The sequence below is a fragment of the Vulpes lagopus genome, chromosome X, assembly GCF_018345385.1.
Source record: "Vulpes lagopus strain Blue_001 chromosome X, ASM1834538v1, whole genome shotgun sequence".
Classification (NCBI taxonomy): Eukaryota; Metazoa; Chordata; class Mammalia; order Carnivora; family Canidae; genus Vulpes; species Vulpes lagopus.
The window spans coordinates 35440163-35460500 of NC_054848.1; the positions used below are offsets into that span (position 1 = coordinate 35440163).

The 20338-nt window shown below is 40.9% G+C and overlaps 1 protein-coding gene and 1 long non-coding RNA gene across 2 annotated transcripts in view; one reads left to right on the plus strand and one right to left on the minus strand.

Annotated features, from left to right (window-relative positions):
* USP9X (ubiquitin specific peptidase 9 X-linked) overlaps nt 1-20338 on the plus strand; it is a 487376-nt gene that overhangs the window by 116300 nt on the left and 350738 nt on the right. The gene's annotated exons all lie outside the window — the stretch shown is intronic.
* On the minus strand, nt 2942-16099 carry LOC121482857. Its single transcript, XR_005985644.1, has 3 exons — nt 15389-16099; nt 15127-15205; nt 2942-3872 (listed from the first exon to the last, which is right to left on the minus strand). It is a non-coding gene; the product is annotated as an uncharacterized LOC121482857 (long non-coding RNA).

Consider the following 20338-nt stretch of genomic DNA (forward strand, 5'->3'; position numbering starts at 1 on the left):
GAAAGAAAGAAAGAAAGAAAGAAAGAAAGAAAGAAAAGAAAGAAAGAAGAAAGAAAGAAAGAAAGAAAGAAAGAAAGAGAAAAAGAAGAAAAAGAAAAAAAGAAAGAAAAAGAAAAAGGAAAGGGAAAGGAAGGGAAAGGAGGAAGGAAGGAAGGAAGGAAGGAAGGAAGGAAGGAAGGAAGGAAGGAAGAAAAGAAAGTCGGCTGTGAATACTAGTTACATAATTTGCCTTCCAAATTCATCCACCTTTCCCCACCCGCTCTGTGCCTGGGAGGCAACCCGCTATGGACTCCACCAACAGGCTCCCATGCCCCTGACTTCCAGATGAGTTCTTCCCCTAGGAAGTCTCAGTAGGAGATCAAAGGGAGGAAGGAGGTTGAGTTGAAGGTACATGGTTTTCTCTCTGTCTTCCTATCATGGTCATGTCAGGCTGGCTACATGCCCTGACAATGGTCCAGTTGCTATCAGGCAGCTCTCACTATACACTTTTAGATCTCCAGGTTCTTTGGAGTTTAGGAGTGGTAATGGAGCCCCCACAGTTCTAGCAGCCCTATCTCCAGTAGTTTTCCTATACCTTGCCCACACTTTTTACAGTTGGTCCCTTATTAAATTATTCTCAAATTACTGGATTTGAGTGTGTCATCTATTTCTTGCTGGGACACTGACCCATGCATATAACCATGATAATATAAATGATGAATGTTGACCTAATAAAAAACCCATGATATATTGGGAAATGAGGAGAGTAAATATGTGAATATTTGAAGAAGGTGCATGAAAGGGAGCTAAATCCTCATTTTCCATAAGAAGAAAATAGATCATATGTAAAAGCAAAAGAAAAATGAAATAAGAATATATTCATGTTATTTAGAAATATGGAAGTAAGTCCCAGAAGAAATAGCAAAATAGAGTCAGGGAAATGAAGATCCTTCTGATTTGTTATTTGGCTGTCTGAGGAATAGATTCTAAGACTGCTTTTTGGACTATGTTTTTTGGACTATGTTTTGGACTGTGGTTTGAGACTCATTAGAGTCTTGATCAATTCAGTGAATATCGGTCAATTCTTTTATTATTTAGAACAGAGTGGAAATTATCAGTGTTTATCACAAGTAGTGAGACTATGATTTTGTTAAATGGTTTGGTTTTATGTATGATATAAAATGTGTGTGTGATATAAAATGTATTATTGTGGATTGAGCTCAAAAAAACTTGAAAGTCACTATTCTGAAAGATCAATGGTGGCTGAAGACAGGGCAGCGAAGTAAATATCTTAACCAAATGGAGTTAAAGGGTCATGTTATTCTCTGTGGATGCCAGGAATAAAAATTCACTGCATTTGTGTGAGGACCTGCCAGGTTAACAGTCCCACATGCAGCTCTTATTATATTCACCCCGTGCTTTATAATGTTCTTGGCTCACCAGCTAATAAAGAAGTAAATCCAGAGCCTCTCTGGTGGGATGATATATTGCTTTATCATGGAAGCCACTATCTACAAAAAAATATAATCGCTCAGGATGGGGCAGGGTTGGTGGGGGTGGGGGTGGGCGGAGAAAATAAAAATTACACCCAGACCTCTTTGCAATGAACTGTCACACTACAGGCCAGGTGATGCAGGGCTTAAGCTAACACAATTCCTAGCATGTGAAACCAAAAACACTCTCTCATAGGAATAAGCATTTAACTTTCCTTTTGTTAGAGAGGTGGAAGATGAGCTCCAGCCTGGTGAAATAAATTGAAAAAGTGTCCTATTTTCAAATCTGCACGAAGATACCATTTTATCATATATAGTTGAAGCTGTATATAATTATGGAATTCCAACTATATTTATTCTACAAATTGCGTAATGAAATGACTATCGTGAGAGGAAGGCAAGGAACTAGCAAATCACAGGTGGCACTGAAAAGCCAGCAATTCCTGTGAATCCATCTGTTTGAACTCTGCAGAATTCTAAACACAAATGACAAGTGCAAAATTGTTGATCATGAGAATAAACCCCGATACACACTTTAAGTCTATTTTTTATTGTAACAACTTGTTGTGAATAGATTGTCAATGAAAAGTTGGCCCCTCACACAACAGCTTTTTCAGCCAATGGTATATTCAGCTCTTCATGGCAATGAGGGTGAAAGGAGGTCTGAGGTCTCAAGAAAACATCACCACTCCATTGGAGAATACAGAAACAGCAAGAAACTTGTGCTCACCAACCATCACTTTCTCTTTCTTCAGCATGTGACAGTGAACTGAGAGGATTGAAGTCAAGGCTGCTTCTCTGCCCCTCATGCTCTTAAGCCAGCAGCACATACTGCATGAAGCCTGTGTGTTCACCTCTGAGCCAGGCACCACAAAGAGCCAAAAGAAGGAAGAAATAGGGTTCCACTCTTGAGAACTTCTGTCTTGTTAGGTACCCAGGAAACGACTAGGGTATGGTGTCAGACATCATGTGACATAAATTGTGTGTACTGGGAAATCAGTCCAGCTGAAGAGATTCGTGTCCCTGGTGCCATGCTATAACATGTTTGGAGAAGTCCTGCCACCTTTGAGTGGGCTGTGGAATAGGTCGAGGCTCTCATTTTCCACAGTGCATTTGGATGGGCCAAATGAACGTAAGAGCTGACATGCCCTTCTGTGCTCATTACTGAAACCCACCGACTCTAAGAACTGGTCTGCTCAGGATATCAAAATCCCAATTGCCTGTCTGTCTTAAGCTACCATTTATCTCCTGATACGCTATAGAAGGCTGGGTTACAAGAAGTAGGTATCGGGGGCAGCCCAGGTGGCTCAGCAGTTTAGTGCTGCCTTCAGCCCAGGGCATGATCCTGGAAGCCCCGGGATTGAGTCCCACGTCAGGCTCCCTGCATGGAGCCTGCTTCTTCCTCTGCCTGTGTCTCTGCCTCTCTCTCTCTCTCTCTCTCTCTCTCTCTCTCTGTCTCTCATGAATAAATAAATAAAATCTTAAAAAAAAAGAAGTAGGTATCGGGAAAACCAAGTCCCACAGCCTCATAGGCCTGTCTTCTGCCTAAAGCGACCACACAGCGAGATAGTAATACACAACCACAAGGCGGATGCATCAGGCAAGCTCTTTGTTGCAAATGACCCCCATCCTGATTAATTAAACGAAAAGGAACATATTGAGGGATAGTAACCAGGCTCACAGAATCTCTAGAATAGTGAGAGAATCAGGTTTGTACACCTGAACTGTGCTATCATCAGACTGCTTCCACTGCTGGGCATGAGTATTGCAGCTTACATGACTGATGCTGGGCATAGGATGCTCCCACTAGGATCCCTGCCGCTGCTATCCTGAAGACTGGAAGTCTCTTCTTCAGGCTCTGCCACCCTCACTAGAATGGATTCTGTGCCATCCCTCTGCTTGCACTCTCTTCCAAAGGAAACTCTCTCCTGGGAGTATCATTGCATACCCACACCATAGCTGCAAGTATGTCTGAGAAAGCAAGTTTTTGCCTTCTGCCTTGGGAGACAAAATGTGCAAAATCATCCCAACATAGGGAGGCTGTGCAGAGGCGCCAGGCAGCCAAAAGGCATGGAAAAAATGTTCATTTGTTAAATGAGCCTAAGGCAGAACATACACAGGGTTCTAGTTCCACATAGTTGACCTCTCTACACACTGCCTCCATGACATTTGAAATAAGACATTTCTCATCCAGTAGGACACGATGACTCTTTTCTTCCAAGGTCATAGGATGGTTGTGCAGGTGAGGTAGCCCAAGGCAGCAGCAACAGCAGCAGGCAAGAACTAAAAAGGAACACGTGGCTTACGAAGTGCCTCCTGACACACACGACACCAGTGATGTTCTGTGCTGATGTCAGTCACTGAGGAAAATCCTGAATCGCAGTTCAGATGCCCATTCACCTGATAAAACCACACAGTAAGATGGGACTTTAGTGTCTTTTCAAAGCTGAAACATAAGATCTGAGTGAGGATTATTCGTTATATTAGTTTCTTGTGACTGTTGTAACAAATGACCACAAATTGGGGCACCTGCATGGCTCAGTCGGTTGAGTGTCCGACAATTTCTGCTCAAGTCATGATCTCAGGGTCATGAGATTGAGTCCTGCAACACACTCCATGCTCAGCAGAGTCCACTTCTCTCTCTCCGCCCCTCCCCCTGCTTGCTTTCTCTCTCTCAAATAAATAAAATCTTTTTTAAAAGGACCACAAACTTGATACCTTAAAACAACACACATTTATTCTCTCACAGTTTTGGAGGCCAGTGGTTCTGAAATTGGTATCAGTGGGCCAAAATCAAGATGTGGGCAGGGCCGTGCTCCCTCCAAAGGCCCTAGGGGAAAACCCATCCCTTGTCTCTTCCAGCATCTGTGGCTGCTAGCATTCCTTCCTTGGCTTGTGGCCACGTCACTACAATTTCTGCCTCTGTCTTCACATTACCTTCTCTATATGTATAATATCCCTCTGCCTTCCCTTTTATAAGGATAAATGTGATTGCATTTAGCGCCCACCTGGAAAATATAAGATAATCTCTTCATCTCAAAATCCTTAGTTCAGGACGCCTGGGTGGCTCAGCAGTTGAGCACCTCCCTTCGGCTCAGGTCCTGATCCTGGAGTCCCGGGATGGAGTCCCACATCGGGCTCCCTGCATGGAGCCTGCTTCTCTCTCTGCCTGTGTCTCTGTCTCTCTCTCTCTCTCTTTCTCTCTCTCTCTCTCAGTGTGTCTCATGAATAAATAAATAAAATCTTTTTTAAAAATCCTTAACTTAATCACATCTGTAAAGACCCTTTTTCAAAACAAAGTAACATTCACAAGTTCCAGGCATTAGGACCTGACACCTTTAGGGAACATTATTTAGCTTACTACAGAGGTAACTGAAGGCTGTAGGAGAAGATAGGACTAGAAGGATCAGGCAAGACTGGGGTCAATAAATTATTACAGGGACTCTTGGTGGGGATGTAAATTAGTGGAGCCACTGTGGAAAATAGTATAGAGGTTTCCCCCCAAAATTAAAAATAGAGCTACCTTATGATTTAGCAATTCCACTTCTTGATATTTATCGAAAGAAAATGAAAACAATAATTTGAAAAAAATACATGCTTATATATTTATTGCAGCATTATTTACAATAGCCAAGATGTGGAAGCAACCTCAGTGTCCATTGATAGGTGAATGGATTAAGATGTAGTACACACACAAATTTTACTCAGCCATGAAAAAGGATGAGATCTTGCCATTTGCAACAACATGGATGGACCTAGAGGGTCCATAACATATTAGCAAAATAAGTCAGAGAAAGACAAATACCATATGATTTCACTTATGTGGGAATCTAGAAAACAAAACAAGCACACAAAAAAACCCAAACAGACTCATAAATACAGAGAACAAACTACTGGTTGTCAGAGGGGAGAGGGATGGGGAATTGGTAAAATAGGTGCAGGGAACTAAAAGGTACAAACTTCTAGTTATAAATAAGTCATGGGGATGAAAAGTACAGCCTAGGGATTTAATCAATAATATTGTAACAACTTTGTATAGTAACAGATGATAACTAAACTTATTGTAATGTATATAATTGTCAAGCCACCATGTTGTACATCTGAAACTAATATAATATTGTAGGCCAACTATATACTTCAGTTAAAAAAATTTTAAAGGAAGCTAAAAAAATTATTATATGGTCAGATCCTTCCCCGAATCCCTTCAGCCAACCTCTAGCATCCTCAGAATTTGGTAAAACTAAATGACCCCTGCCCCTAGACTTAGTTCCTAGTGTGATTAATCCCTTTGACATGAAGTTAGCTTCAAAGGCAGCACAAGTAAGATCATTTGGAAAGTTTGTTAAGAACATCTCTTGACAAGTATAGGCACAAACCTAGGTTTGATGTCTCATATTTGTTGTGACTTAAGGCAGTTGATTTGTGCTGCCTCAGCTATGGCTGACTGCAAGCTGGCAGCAAGGGCTTGTCTAGGATGCCAGGGTGGAATCCCACTCTGCCACTCCCAATGATTTGACCTTGGGCAAGTTCTTCAGCTCTCTATTTTCTGGTCTCTAAAATAGGGATAATAATAATAATAATACTTACCTCATAAAGTTGTTACAAGGCTAAAATGAGATAGCATATATAAACAATATCTGGCATATAATAAGCATCAAACAAATGTTAGCTTTTGTTGTTGCTTTTGTTTTTTTTTTTTGTGGGTTTTTTTGTGTTTTTTTTGTTGTTGTTGCTTTTGTAATTGTTGTTATTATACTTTAATGCATTTTATCTAATTCTTTTTATGAAAATATGGTATCTATAAGCCAAAGCATATAAAAAGGGCCTTTGAGGGGTGCCTGGGTGGCTTAGTAGATTGAGTGTCCAACTCTTGATTTCAGCTCAGGTCATGATATCGACCCCTGCATCTGGTTCCATACTCAGCAAGGAGTCTGCTTGAGATTCTCTTTCCTTCTCCCTCTGTTCCTCCCCCACTATGCACTCTCTTTATCTCCAAAATAAATGAATAAATCTCTAAGTTATTAAACATGAAAGAAAGAAAGAAGAAAGAAAGAAAGAAAGAAAGAAAGAAAGAAAGAAAGAAAGAAAAAAGAAAGAAAGAAAGAACCTTTAAAACCATATGAAAAAAGTTTATCAGGGACAATCTACAAAAGTAGAAATTTAAACACTAAAGTTTGTTGTACTGAATGAAAGGAAAATAAAAGCCCAAAGTTATAGTATTAAACAGGCCTCAAGGGACACCTGGGTGGCTCAGCAGTTGAGCATCTGCCTTTGGCTCAGGGCATGATCCTGGAGTCCCAGGTTTAGGTCCTGCATTGGGCTCCCTGCATGGAGCCTGCTTCTCCCTCTGCCTGTGTCTCTGCCTCTATCTCTGTGTATCTCTCACGAATAAATAAATTCTTTAAAAGAAAAAGAAAAATAAACAGGCCTCAAATAAGTTCAGTGATGTTTTTGTTTGTATATCATAAGAATGATTCAAACACAATAGCAAGAATTTTTCTCCATGTAAAAGGCTTTTATAGACCTCAACATATAGAGACTATCTTGTGGGCTTAAAAACAGCTTCTTAATGTATACATCTTCATGCAGGACACTAGGAGCAGCTTTATTAGCAACACTTATCAGTTAAATAGTAAATTGTCCCAAATATTTTGGACTGTACATTTTTTTAAAGTAGACTCCACACCCAGCATAGAGCCCAACGCAGGGCTTGAACTCACAACACTGAGATCAGGACCTGAGGTTAGATCAAGAGTTGGATGCCTAACTGACTGAGCCATCCAGGCGCCCTAGGACTGTGCATTTTATCCTAATCAAGTGGAGTCCACAAGCAAATATTTAATTTATGTTTCTGTTTATATATTCCCAAGAGTATTTATTTGTTTAATGTGGCTGGTAATTGGAAATGTTGACTGAACTAGGCTCCCTTGTACAAAATGGAAGACTTATAAAATTTTATCATAACTATGAGTCATAAAAGCCCCTTAAACAAATTAATGGCCACTGATGGAAATAATCAGGGACTAACAAAAACTTCAATTAGTCATTTCATTAATTTTCCCCCCAATCTTATCCTACAATAATGTCATAGTTTTCCAAATACAGTACAAGACCTTTCACTTAATACTGTTTTTGTTGATTTGTGGCATTTTCTGACACATTTAAAAAATTACAACATGGAAAAAATTTCGTTAAACTTTGACTAGCATAATCAACTCAAAACATAGAACATATTGGTAAGATTTTTACTCTCCAGTATTTAGAAAAGCAACTTAGTAAGTTGAGAGAGTGTGTGTGGAGAGACCATTTTAATATATTTTTTACTTTCTTATGGTCTCTTAAAACATGATTTATAAAATCTTATTTTCTAGTGGGCTCAGATTTGTGAATGGAAGGAGTTAGGATCCGTCTAAAATCAGGTAATAGATGTATCTAATTTTAAGTACAGAGGATTTAGAAAAGCAAAGTTGGGCTATTTTTAAGCTAATAATTTTGGGTAGACATTTGGAGGGGTGTTTTTTTTTTCCTTTTAGAATAAAGGAGGAAAAAGGCTTTGATGCCTGGTAAGGGTAAGAAATCTCTGAGTGGTGTTTATGTTCCTGGAAGAGTTTTGCCTCTTAAAAAATTTAATGTCAGTTTAAATATACATTCTTGTCAAGCCTGGAGAGTTGATGATTAACAACCACTACATATTAGTGATTATTTTTCAGTTACATTTGCATGTTTATATTCTTCTACACATTAGTTCTCAGATATTCTATGTTCTTCTTTTATATCTTAGTTTGGATTCCTCTAGAAGCTGCCTGTGAGTCAAGGGTTTAAGAGCAAGTAGTTTGGGACACCTGGGTGGCATAGTCTGTTAAGTGTCTGCCTTTGGATCAGGTCGTGATCACAGGTTCCTGGGATCCAGCCCCCATGTTGGGCTCTCTGTTCAGGGGGTAGTCTGCTTCTCCTTCTCCCTACTCCCTCCCCAGGCTCATGCTCTCTCTCACTATTTCTCTCTCAAATAAATAAACAAAATCTTAAAAAAAAAGAAAAGGAGCAACTAGTTTATTTGGGAGGTAAAGGAAAACATAGGTAGGGGAGTAGGGAAGTTAGTCCATGAAGGTAAGTCATTAAAGGGTGGATTATCCGTAAAGAGACAATTGTGGACCACTGGGGCCTAATTCTGTGGAACTCTGGGAAAGAGTGTAATGCATGACCCTCAGAGTCTTCTCACATTGGGAGTGAGGGGGTTGGGGTATTTATACATGAACAAGCCATAGTCTTTGGTTGAGGGTTGCTCATGGAACTGTCAAAACCCTTGGCACTTTCAGGCTGCCATACTGTGGGCAAAACCCTTGGCAGATATGGGCAGTTGGAGCACACTGAAATGGTAGGTCCTGGGGTCAGAGGGGTTAAGCACCCACAACATCTAGTATAGGTTACACAGAGGAATTCTATGATAAATGAATTGTTGCATATAAAGAATTTAGAATAATGCCTGCCACAGAATAAGGATTCAATGTTAGTTTAGTTGTTTTGATGATATTTACTTTTTTTTTTCTTTTAATATGTCATGAACCATTCTTTCTTGGTGGCCAAGGACTTCTCTTTCTCTGCTGGCACTTTATTTTTATTTTTGGCTTAAACAACAGCAATTTATTTTCTCATAGTTCTCAGAGGCTGAAAGTTTGAGATCAAGGTATTGGCAGAGTTGGTTCCTTCTGACAACTAAGGCAGAGGATGCCTTGCCGCCTCTCTCCTTGATTGTACATGGCCATCTTGTCCTGTGTCTCTTCACATCGTCTTCCTTCTGTACCTGTCTATGTCTAAATTTCCTTTTATGTATTTATTAAAAAATTTATTTATTTATTCATGAGACACACAGAGAGAGAGAGAGAGAGAGAGAGGCAGAGACATAGGCAAAGGGAGAAGCAGGCTCCTTGCAGGGAGCCTGATGTGGGACTCGATCCCCAGTCTCCAGGATCACGCCGTGGGCCGAAGGCGGCACTAAATCACTGAGCCACCTGGGCTGCCCCAAATGAACTCATTTTAATGTAATTACTTCTTTAAAGACTATTTCCAAATAAGGTTACATTTTCAGATACTAAGATTAGGACTTCAACATATGAATTTGAGGGGGAACAGAATTCATTGTATAACACTACTGGATCAAGTCATACATATACAAACAATCACGCTTAGTAAAGTTGTAAATCCATGTTTATAAAAAGAAGAAACAATTTTTTTTTACTACCCAATTATCTGCTTAGAGTCCCCTGATCATGATAGGGGTGACCAGTGCATAAGAAATGGGGTTCCTGGGGCACCTGGATGGCTTAGTTGGTTAAGCATCTGCCTTCAGTTCAGATCATATTCTCCAGGTCCTGGGATCAAGTCCTGCATCAGGCTTCCTGCTTAACAGGAAGTCTGCTTCTCTCTCTCTCTCTCCCTCTGCCCTCCCCATTGCTTCTCTCTCTCTCTCTCTCTCTCTCTCTCTCTCTCTCTTAAATAAATAAATAAATAAAATCCTTAAAAAAAAGAAAAAGGAAATTTGGATTCCTTCCAGAGTCATTGGCCCCTTCACAACCCTTGAAATGAACTCTTTACCTTAAGCCAGATGAAGTTTGTAGGCAGGGCTTCTAGCCCTACCCTTGTCCAAAGGAAAGCCCCAGTGATGAATACAGCTCCATTTGGGTGGTGGGATTATGGGTGACATTTGCTGTCTTTATTCCTTCCTCAAATATTTATTGAATATCAGGTACTGGCAATACCTTGGCAAAGTCAATGGGAACAAAACGGTCCCTTCTGTCATAACAGAGATTATATCCAAGGAAACAAGCAATGTGCTAGTCATGGCAACCAATACAGCCTGGTCCAGGGTCACTTGCTATCCCAGACCTGGTATAAAACCCAGTCAACAGTATAGATTTCCTGTTCTTCCATGGGGATTATCTCTGCCCATCAATGATGTTCCTGTGACTTAAACCACAGAATGTGCTATGGAAACTCTCTACTCTTCCCAGATGCCTTTGGATCTCTTACCCTGTCTGTGAGCCCATCTGCAGTCTTTGCTACTAGAGCCATTTTGCCCAGATGTGGGTGCAGAAAGCCAGAAGTGCCTGGGGCTTTACTCCTGCCTTCTCCACCCACTCCCCCATAGGCTTAGCTAGTGCCCGATGGATGATGGTCAGGATAATAGTCCAGAGGAGGGATAAACTCAGAGTAGTATTTATAGTTGATCCTAATTATTGATAGAACCCCTATTTGCAAATTTTCCTATGCACTAAAATTTATGTGTAACCCCAAAATGCATGTGTGTATGTGTGTGTGTGGTGGTTTTGCAATCATTGGTGGATGTGCACAGAATGAGGCAACACCCTGCCCCTTGTTTCAGCTCTTCATACTATAAACAGGTGTCCTTTTCGCAGTCTATTTAATGCTTCATGTTTCTTTCACTTTTGTGCTTTTGTTGGTGATTTCGCTGTTTAAAATGACCCCTAAACATAATGCTGAAGTGCTGTCTACTATCCCCATGCACAAGAAGGCCGTGATGTGCCTTATGGAGAAAACACATGTGTTAGAGAAGCTTTTTGTTCAGGCATGAATTACAGTGCTTGGAGTTCAGTGTTAATGAATCAATGGCATACATTTAATAAGGTCTTTAAATACATAAAAACAATGTTGGCATTGATCAGTTGCCAGAATGGGACCAGAGACTCACAGGAACCTATACGTTATATTTCCCCTAGGGGTAAGGATTCAGCAGTATTTGCTAACTCAGTGTTCATGGTGACTTTATAGAGAGGATGAGAACCCACCATACATTCCAGACTCCCCTGTGTGTTTAGGTTGAGGCTGGCTTCTCCCCCATTATCTCTTTGGCATTTCCTACTCCTTTACCAGTTTCTCTTGGGAGCACTTCCTTAATAAATTTTTTAAGATTATATTTTATTAATTTATTTGAAAGAGAAAAAGTGAGAGAGGACAAGCAGGGGGAGCAGCAGAGGGAGAGGGAGGAGCAAGATCCCCCCCCCCCCCTGAGCAGGGAGCCCCGCATGGGGCTTGATTCCAGGACCCTGGGATCATGACCTGAGCTGAAGTCACACTTAACTGACTAAGCCACCCAGGCACCCTCTTCATAAATTCTTGTACGAGAACGGTCTCAGGGTCTGCTTCTGGGAACCAGACCTGAAGAAGGACAGCACTCTTATCTTTTTGCTTCTGGTGCTGTTCCTCAGCCCCTGGAAAAACTGGTTTCTACTTCTTCCATAGAGACCAGCTCTGTGTAATGCAAGGTATTGGGAGGGGAGCATGGTCAATCCACAAAATAAGGACTTGTTATATATCCATCTGGTCTAAAGTGTCACTAAAAGCCACTGTTTCCTTATTGATTTTCTGTCTGGATGACCTATACTCAGGTGCTCCTCTGTTGGGTGCATAGATATTTACAATTGTTATATCTTCCTTTTGGATGATCCCTTTATCATAATGTAATACCCTTCTCTGTCTCTTACTACAGTCTTTAGTTTAGAATCTATTTTGTCTGATACAAGTATTGCTACCCGAGCTTTTGCTTACTTCCATGTGCATGAAATATCTTTTTCTATCCCTTCACTTTCAGTCTGTATGTGTGTTGAGGTGTGAAACAAGTCTCTTCTATCTCTGCCTGCACTTTAAATGCTGCGGTTCCTTTCCTTACTCTACATCCTTTTCCAGGGCCATCTTTTACTGTGTCACCTGGTGGTCACTTTTCTCCCTAATGCACATATCCAGACCAGGCCACTCCTCTGGGTCCCAGACTCCTCTACTCAACTGCCTCCCTGAGAGCTCTTCCACAATCACACAGATCCTCAGGCTCATTTTGCCTCATCTGAAGTCCATCCCCTGCCAATACAGCTCCCCACCACTTCTGTTGGTGGCTTCACCAACAGAGAGACTACACATTCTTCATCTTAGGCCAGGGCCCTTGAGACTAAGGTCTATCATGGCCCTTGTCCATCCAAGCCCACCAGATGCTTCACTCCACTCTCACCCCCATTGTGGCAGGATGAGACCTGTTCTAGGGTCAGGCCTCACAAGATCAGGATGTTAGAGATCTGAATTCTGGAGTGAGGAGGATCTGGAAAGCCAGGCACGTTCGAGGGAAGCTCTTTTCTTGAAATATCTAGATGCAAGGTAGGGAAGAGGGGGGTACTGAGCCCTCTAATTCTCCTGCCATCCTGGATGCTTGAATAAGCCCTTTGGTTGCAGTTATTTGAGGATAAGATGGTCCCAAGTATTCCAGACCCCTTAGAGGGACAATGGAAGGCCCACAGCTCAGTTCTCACAGGAAAGAACATGAACAGGGCCTTTCTTGTTTGGCCTCACCTGAAAAATAAAAGCCTATTTAACCATTAAAAACCAAAACAAACAACAACAAAAACTTCTCCCAGAGCAATGGGGTCTAGTAGCACTATACTGTATAGAAGGGAGACTAGTCGAGGAATTCTTCAGAAAATGAGGGGGAACAAAACTCTTTTAGAGGATTTTCTAGCCCTCTCTAGAGCTTGAAGGGAAAACTTTTAATGCAAAAGGAAAGGAAAAAAATACAAATTCTCCTCTGGCTGTTATCTGTATCCGGTGCCACTTGATTCTCATGGAGCCTGGCCCAGACTAACATTCAGGAAACACTGGCCCTAGGATAAGGGTCAGACCCTCAGGGTAGCAGGTACCAGGGATGTCTTTTTACCCCTTCCTCTGTTCTGCCCCCTTTTCCTGCAACTCTTATGCAATGGTTCTCTCCATTTTAGCAGCATGTTGGGTTAGATACCACATCTCTGGACTCCTGCTAATGCCTTGTGCATATCCCCATTATCACCCTTTTCTCAACCATGTTACAGGTATTTATTTGGGGCTATCTCTTTTAATAGGCTGTATGAACCTTGAGAACAGGGACATAGAGTATTAAGCGATGCACCTCCAGTGTGGCTGGCCCCGAGTACAAAAGGAAGGAAGCAAGAGAGGGAGGGAGGAAGAAAGAGAAGGACCCTTAATAGTTTTGATCTATAGAGCAGCAGGCACAAAGATGGGCTCAAACATACAAGAAATTTATTAAAGAAAATACCTGTGAGAGAAACTAAGCAGAAACAGATGAACATATGGGAAGGGGAAAAAAATAGGGGAGGGGAAGCAAACCATCAGAGACTTTTTTTTTTAAATAAGAGACTCTTAACAATAGAGAACAAACTGAGGGTTGATGGAGGGAGGTAGGTGGGGGTTTGGGCTAGATGGCAGACAGGCAATCAAGGAGGGCACTGTTGTGAGGAGCACTGGGTGTTTGTATGTAAGTGATGAACCGCTGAATTATAATCCTGAAACCAATATTGCACTGTGTTCACTAACTAGAATTGAAATAGAAATTTGGAAGGAAAAGAAAAAAATTCAGGCAGGAGATAGAAAAGACTGGGAAGCCTAGCAGGCTAGACTTGGGAAGGAGGAACGAGAAGAGGGGAAGGAAGGAAGTTCCGATGGAAGCATCTTAGACTGCACTTCAGCATAAGGAAGGTTGAATGCGAGTGAAGGGGAGCCCTTGAGCCCAAGTTCCTGTCAAAGGAGCCCCATGTCGCTCAGGAACAGGCCTGCCTTCGTACACCTGCTCCATTCAGTCGCTGGTGGTGGAGCAGCCTATGAGAAGCGTGGTCTGAGCACCAACATGCTGACAGATTTCTGAGGCTGCAGCTTGGGGCCCCTGGGCAGTTATACTTCTAAAGTCAAAGATCTGAGAGGTGAATTCTCATGAGGGAGGTAAGGAGAGAGGACATACTGAATGAGAATCTCCAGGGAAGGGGCCTGAGAATTTTCTTTTTCAAAATTCTCCAGTGATTCTAAAATATTACCATGCAGCAGGAAATAATCACATCCTCCTGAGGGCTGATCTTACTAACCTAGACCTAACATGCACCAACAAACCTTTACAGCCAGGCATCACAGGGCTGCATTCTAGTCTAGTCCCACACTTGGGATGCACTCTATGGCTGGCTTCAGATGCTTTTCTAATCTCCCTCTGAAGCGTCCACATTAGGAAATGAATTCAAAAGAGAGCCTCAAATAGAAAACTCATCAGAGTTTTTTCTCAGATGAGGAAACTCCCCAACCTTAATCCTTCCATCTGAGCGATAAAACTGTGCTCACTTAACTAGGAGAAACACAACTAACTTCCTTCAAAGCATACCCTGTACCACTGTCATTCTAGTCATTTCTGTATGTACATTGGCACAGTTCCCAGGTGGCCCTCTCAGGACCACCTGTGATGCTGGATGACAGTTTCAGAGACCAGTTAGAGCAAAGAAGATTTAAGTTGCTTAATGTACAGTAAAAGAATTCACAAATGCAGACATTTTTATTGTACCAGTTCTTGCAAGTTCCAGAGCTCTCCTTTTAGATCATGGTTTGTTGACATTTGCATTTCCAGTCTTGTTCAGTCCTTGACACACAATAGGTGCTTAATACATGTTTTGCTGGTACATGAGAATTTAGGACCCCTAACCCAATATAATGTTGACATAGTAACATAATCAACATGGCTTGTGAGGTTTCTTCCTTCCTCTTTTGCTTTGGTGTATTTGCATAGGTGCTGCATGTACCTTGTAACCAGTTAAACAAAGCATAAGACATTTATGAAAAATCTTACCTTCCCCACTTTAATCTCGCCCCCTGAGGTTACCAGTGTTAAGTTTGGTTTATATTCTTTCGCACCATTCTTTATGCTCCTACAAAAAATATACAAATGCATAGGTATTAGGGTTCTTGAGAGACCTAGAACCAATAAGATATATCTGTATATCTGCATATATATATATGTGCATACATACATATATATATGAATCTATATATATATCAGATATATCAGATACATACACACAGAGAGAGTTTATTTTAAGAAATTGGCTCACCTAGTTGTGGGGCTGCAAGTTTGAAATCTCTTGCCAGGCTGGAAATTAAGGTAAAAGTTGATGTTGCAGTCTAAGTCCAAATTCCACAGGGCAGCCCAGGCAGTCTGGAAACTCAGGGTTTCTATGTTGCAATTTTTTTGAAGATTTTTATTTATTCATTCATGAGAGACACAGAGAGAGAGAGAGAGGCAGAGACACAGGCAGAGAGAGAAGCAGGCTCCATGCTGGGAGCCCGATGTGGGACCCAATCCCGGGTCTCCAGGATCATACCCTGGGCCAAAGGCGGCGCTAAACCTCTGAGCCACTGGGGCTGCCCTCTATGTTGCAATTTTGAGAATTCTTCTTTCTTCAGAGGATGTCACTCTTAAAGGCCTTTGGCTGATTGAATGAGGCCCACATTATAGAGGATAATCTACTTTACTCAGTGTCTACTAATTTAAATATTAATCACATCTAAAAAATATCTTCACAGTAAGATCTAGACGAGTTTGACTGAACAACAGGGCACCATAGCCTAGCCAAATTGACCCATAAAACTAACCATCACAGCATATAAACAGATTATAGGGATTTTTAAATTTGCTTTTTCTCCCAAGTGGAATCATACCCCATGCTTTTCTGTACAACTTGCTTATTATTTTACAATAATATACCATATTATTATTAATAAAATAATAATGTCTCATATTTATCTCATCGAGTCAATCCTTGTAGATCTTACTATTTTATTTTAAAGATTTTATTTATTTATTTGAAAGAGAGAACTGGGTGGGGGGAGAAGCAGAGGGAGAGGGATAAGCAGACTCAATGCTGAGAACAGAGCCTGATGGGAGGCTCGATCCCACAACCCTGAGATCATGACCTGAGCTGGTATCAAGAGTTGGACAATTAACCGACTGAGCCACCCAGGCACCCCACTCTTACTGTTTTAAGAAGTTGCATAATATTCAACCATTTGTCCTTTGAGGGGATTCTTTCCAGTTATGACCAATGCAAAAAACATCATTACACATCTGTACTTACATATTGGTACATTTATTTCTGGAGGCTATAATTCCAAAAATCAAAGAATCAAAGAGTATGTGCATCTTTGATTTTAATAGATCCCTCTAAATTACTTTTTTAATATGCTATAGCAGTTCTCCTTCTAGCCAGGAATGAAAGGAAGTACACATTTCCATACATCATTGTCAGAATTAGTTCTACATTTCGCCTGATGGGTAAACAATGGTATTCTGTTATTGGTGTGTTTAAAATTTGTAACTGTGGTAAAATACACATATAGTAACAATATATCTATAACATATGTAACAATAATACATGTAACAGAAAATTTACCATCTGGAGCATTTTTTTTAAGGATTTATTTTTTTTTTCATGAGAGACACAGAGAGAGAAGCAGAGACATAGGCAGAGGGAGAAGCAGCCAGGAGCCCAATGCGGGACTCGATCCCAGATCCTGGGATCATGCCCTGAGCCAAAGGCAGACACTCAACCGCTGTGCCACCCAGGAGTCCCAGAAGCATTTTTAAGTGTACAGTTCAGCAGTATTCAGTACATTGTTGTACAATCAAACTCCAGAACTATTTTCACCTGCAAAACTGAAACTCTGTCCCCATTAGACATTTACTCACCATTACTCCCTCCCACCAGCCCCTGGCAACCATTCTGTTTTCTGTCTCTATGAATTTGACTACTGTAGGTACTTTAGGTAGGTAAAATCATGCAGTATTTGTATTTTTTTCAGTGACTGGCTTATTTCCCTTAGCATAATGTCTTCAAGATTCACCCATATTGTAGAATGAGTCAGAATTTCCCTCCTTTTTAAGGCTGAATAATATTTCATTGCATGTATCTACCACATTTTATCTGTTCATCTCTCGAGGGACACTTGAGCTGCTTCCATCTTTTGGCTCTTTTGAATAATGATGCTATGAATACATATAGGTGTGCAAATATCTCTTTGAGACCCTGCTTTCATTTCTTTTGGGTATATCCCCACAAGTGGAATTGCTGGATCATATGTAATTCTATTTTTAATATTTTAAGAAACTACCATCCTCCAGAGTGAGTGCACAAATTTACATTCCTGCCAACAATGCACGAGGGTTCTGATTTCTCCACATCCTCACCAATGCCTGTTCTTTTTTTTTTTTTTAAGATTTTATGTATTTATTTATGAGAGAGAGAGCACACTCATGGGAGGAGAAACAGGGGGAAAGCACAAGCAGAATCCCTGCTGAGTGGGGAACCCAATGTATGGCTTGATCCCATGACCCTGAGATCATGACCTGAGCTGAAATCAAGAGCCAGATGCTCAACCAACTGAGCCATCCAGGTGCCCCAACACCTATTCTATTTCTTTGGTAGAAGCCACTTTCCTCTGCCTGTTTTAACTTTCACTTTCATATATAAACATATATATTTACTTATTTACAATTATATATTTATATATTTGCTATTTACATTTTCTTTTCTATGAATTTCCTCTTTATAACTTAGAATCCTCACCTTTTTTTCCGTTGAGTTATGTGTCTTTTTCCAATCAACATATAGAAGCCCTAAAATGTATGTATTCTAGGAGCCCTGTGTGTTGGGTTGAAATCTGAAATTACCATTTTTTTTGGTCATAGACAGTTGATCATCAGCAATTTCATATAGTTTAACTTAATATTATGGATATTAATCCTTTGTCTGCAAATTTGTTGCAATGATTTTCTCACAGCCTTTTTCTTTTGATTGTTTATGGTATCTTTTATCCCTGGAAAATGTTGTCTCTATTATCAAATTTATTTCATTTCCTTTATGTCTTCTGAGTTTCTTGATTATTTAAGAAGGCCTTTCTATCTGATATCATATAAATATTCTCCTAGATTTATTTCTAGAATGTTTGCGTATTTTACCTTTGCATCTTTAATCCATCTATAATTAAAGAAATAGGGATCTAACTTTATATTTTCCCTATAATAAGCAATTCTTCTAACATTTATTGAATAAGCCATCACTGGCTTATTGGAATGCCACCTTTATTGTACTCTGTATTAAGTTCCCAGAAAATCTATTTCTTTCTTCTGTATTCCATTCCACTGATCTGATCTACTTGTCTGTTCTTGTGCCAGCTCCCTACTCTTTTGATTACACTAGCTTTATACTGAGTTTTAATATCCATTAGGGCAAGACACCAGTGGGGTATTACTGGTCTCGTTTCTCAAAGTTTGATTAGCAGTGATCACAGAGTTGTGGAGCTATTGTTCTTCACACAAATCTGCAGACACCCCTCATTAACAGTTAAGTCACTTAACACATCTTAACATCTCCCTCAACTCACAAAACTAGTTGGGTTCAAGTTCCCCTTAGGAGGCCAGTACCCAGAGCTTCAGCAAATGATTAGGAGGATGCAGTGGAGGAAGAAGAAGAAGCAAACCTCTCCAGAAGCCCTCAGCATAGACCTACTGGTTGCTCATAATTGCCCCCCACTGTCCTCAAGATGGACCTCCCAGGTAGATAGAGTAGTAAAGGATGGTAAAAGAGCAGCAGAAATAAATTACCCACTTCAGAGTTTCAGTTAGTCATGGGCTTGTTCTTACCAAATATTTAAATGACCCCAAAATAGAAATAACAACTCCTCTTCCTGTCAGTCCACAACATTGCTTATTAACTAAAACATGTGGAAGCTCCAATGTGGCAATAAGATCTCAGCAAGTGGTGAGGGTACACTGCAAACCAGTTAGGTGCATGCCAACTAGACAGTGTCCCTGAGTGCCTACCTCTGCAGGATTCCAGACCATTGTGGAAATAAATCAAACATACCATGCCAGTTAACTCAGGTTGCCGCACAAATTCCTGACATAACTAAGGAAATGTAAATGGTCCCACTCCCTCTGAAGCAAGGCCTACCTTGAGCAGAAATCTAAAGCTCCTTCTTTAATGGCCTTGCCCCAGCTCTGGTTATCATTTCTGTGTTATGTGTCTGCAATGTGTACTGTGCTTCTATTATCCATATCACTCAAAGTCAGTGGTGATAATTAGCCTCAATTCTTTTTGAAATAGTGTTACAGAATTGTAACCCATGCATTTGGTTTTTAAAAACCCCTTTGAGGGGTGCCTGAATGGCTCAATTGGTTGAGTATCTGACTCTTGGTTTTGGTCAGGTTGTGATCTCAGGGTAGTGGGATCAAGCACCATGTCAGGTTCCATACTCAGCACAGAGTCTGTTTGTCCCTTTCCCTCTGCTCTTCCTCTCCCCCCCTTCAAATAAATAAATAAAAATCTTAAAAACTCCTTCAAATAGTAAAAATGGACACAGAGAATAAAAATGGATATATAGAAAGAAAATGAATATAGAAAGTCTCTCATTCTCACACCCCCAAGCCCCCCAGTCTCTTCTTAACTCTTCTCATTTGTTACTTGTGTGGGGAGAAACTTCCCGTAAGTGAACCAAGAATCCAGTCTTCTTAGATTTCTCATTATAAATTAATGTCCTGGTCTATTAAATTGCAACTTGGTTAAACTTCATAGAGAGGAAAAGCATTCTACTTCAGCAGATCCCACATTGCAGGCCAGGAATACAGAAGAATTGAGCTGGCTAGAGGAAAGAGAGCTGAGGCCAGATGGGTATGGGGCATGGAGACAGCTCATGTGGAGGCTGATGGGCTCAATGAAATCCTCACATACACAAGGGAAGTACATCCTGGCTTGTGGTAGCCATGGGGAACCTGAAAGAATCAGGTGGGGGCATGACCCTGTTCACTGGCCATTGAGGGGATGTCTGGCAGCCCATATGCAGAGGCAGCTGGTTGTTCAGGGCATGGCAGAGCACAAGAACCAGGGCTGGCAGGAGGGGTGCAAGAAGCTAGTCCCCTGCCTAGAGGCTGGGGCCTGGAATGGGTTACCTCCTTACTGGGCAACACTGCCTTGTGTAGACACTGGAGGATAAACAGAGAGAAAACT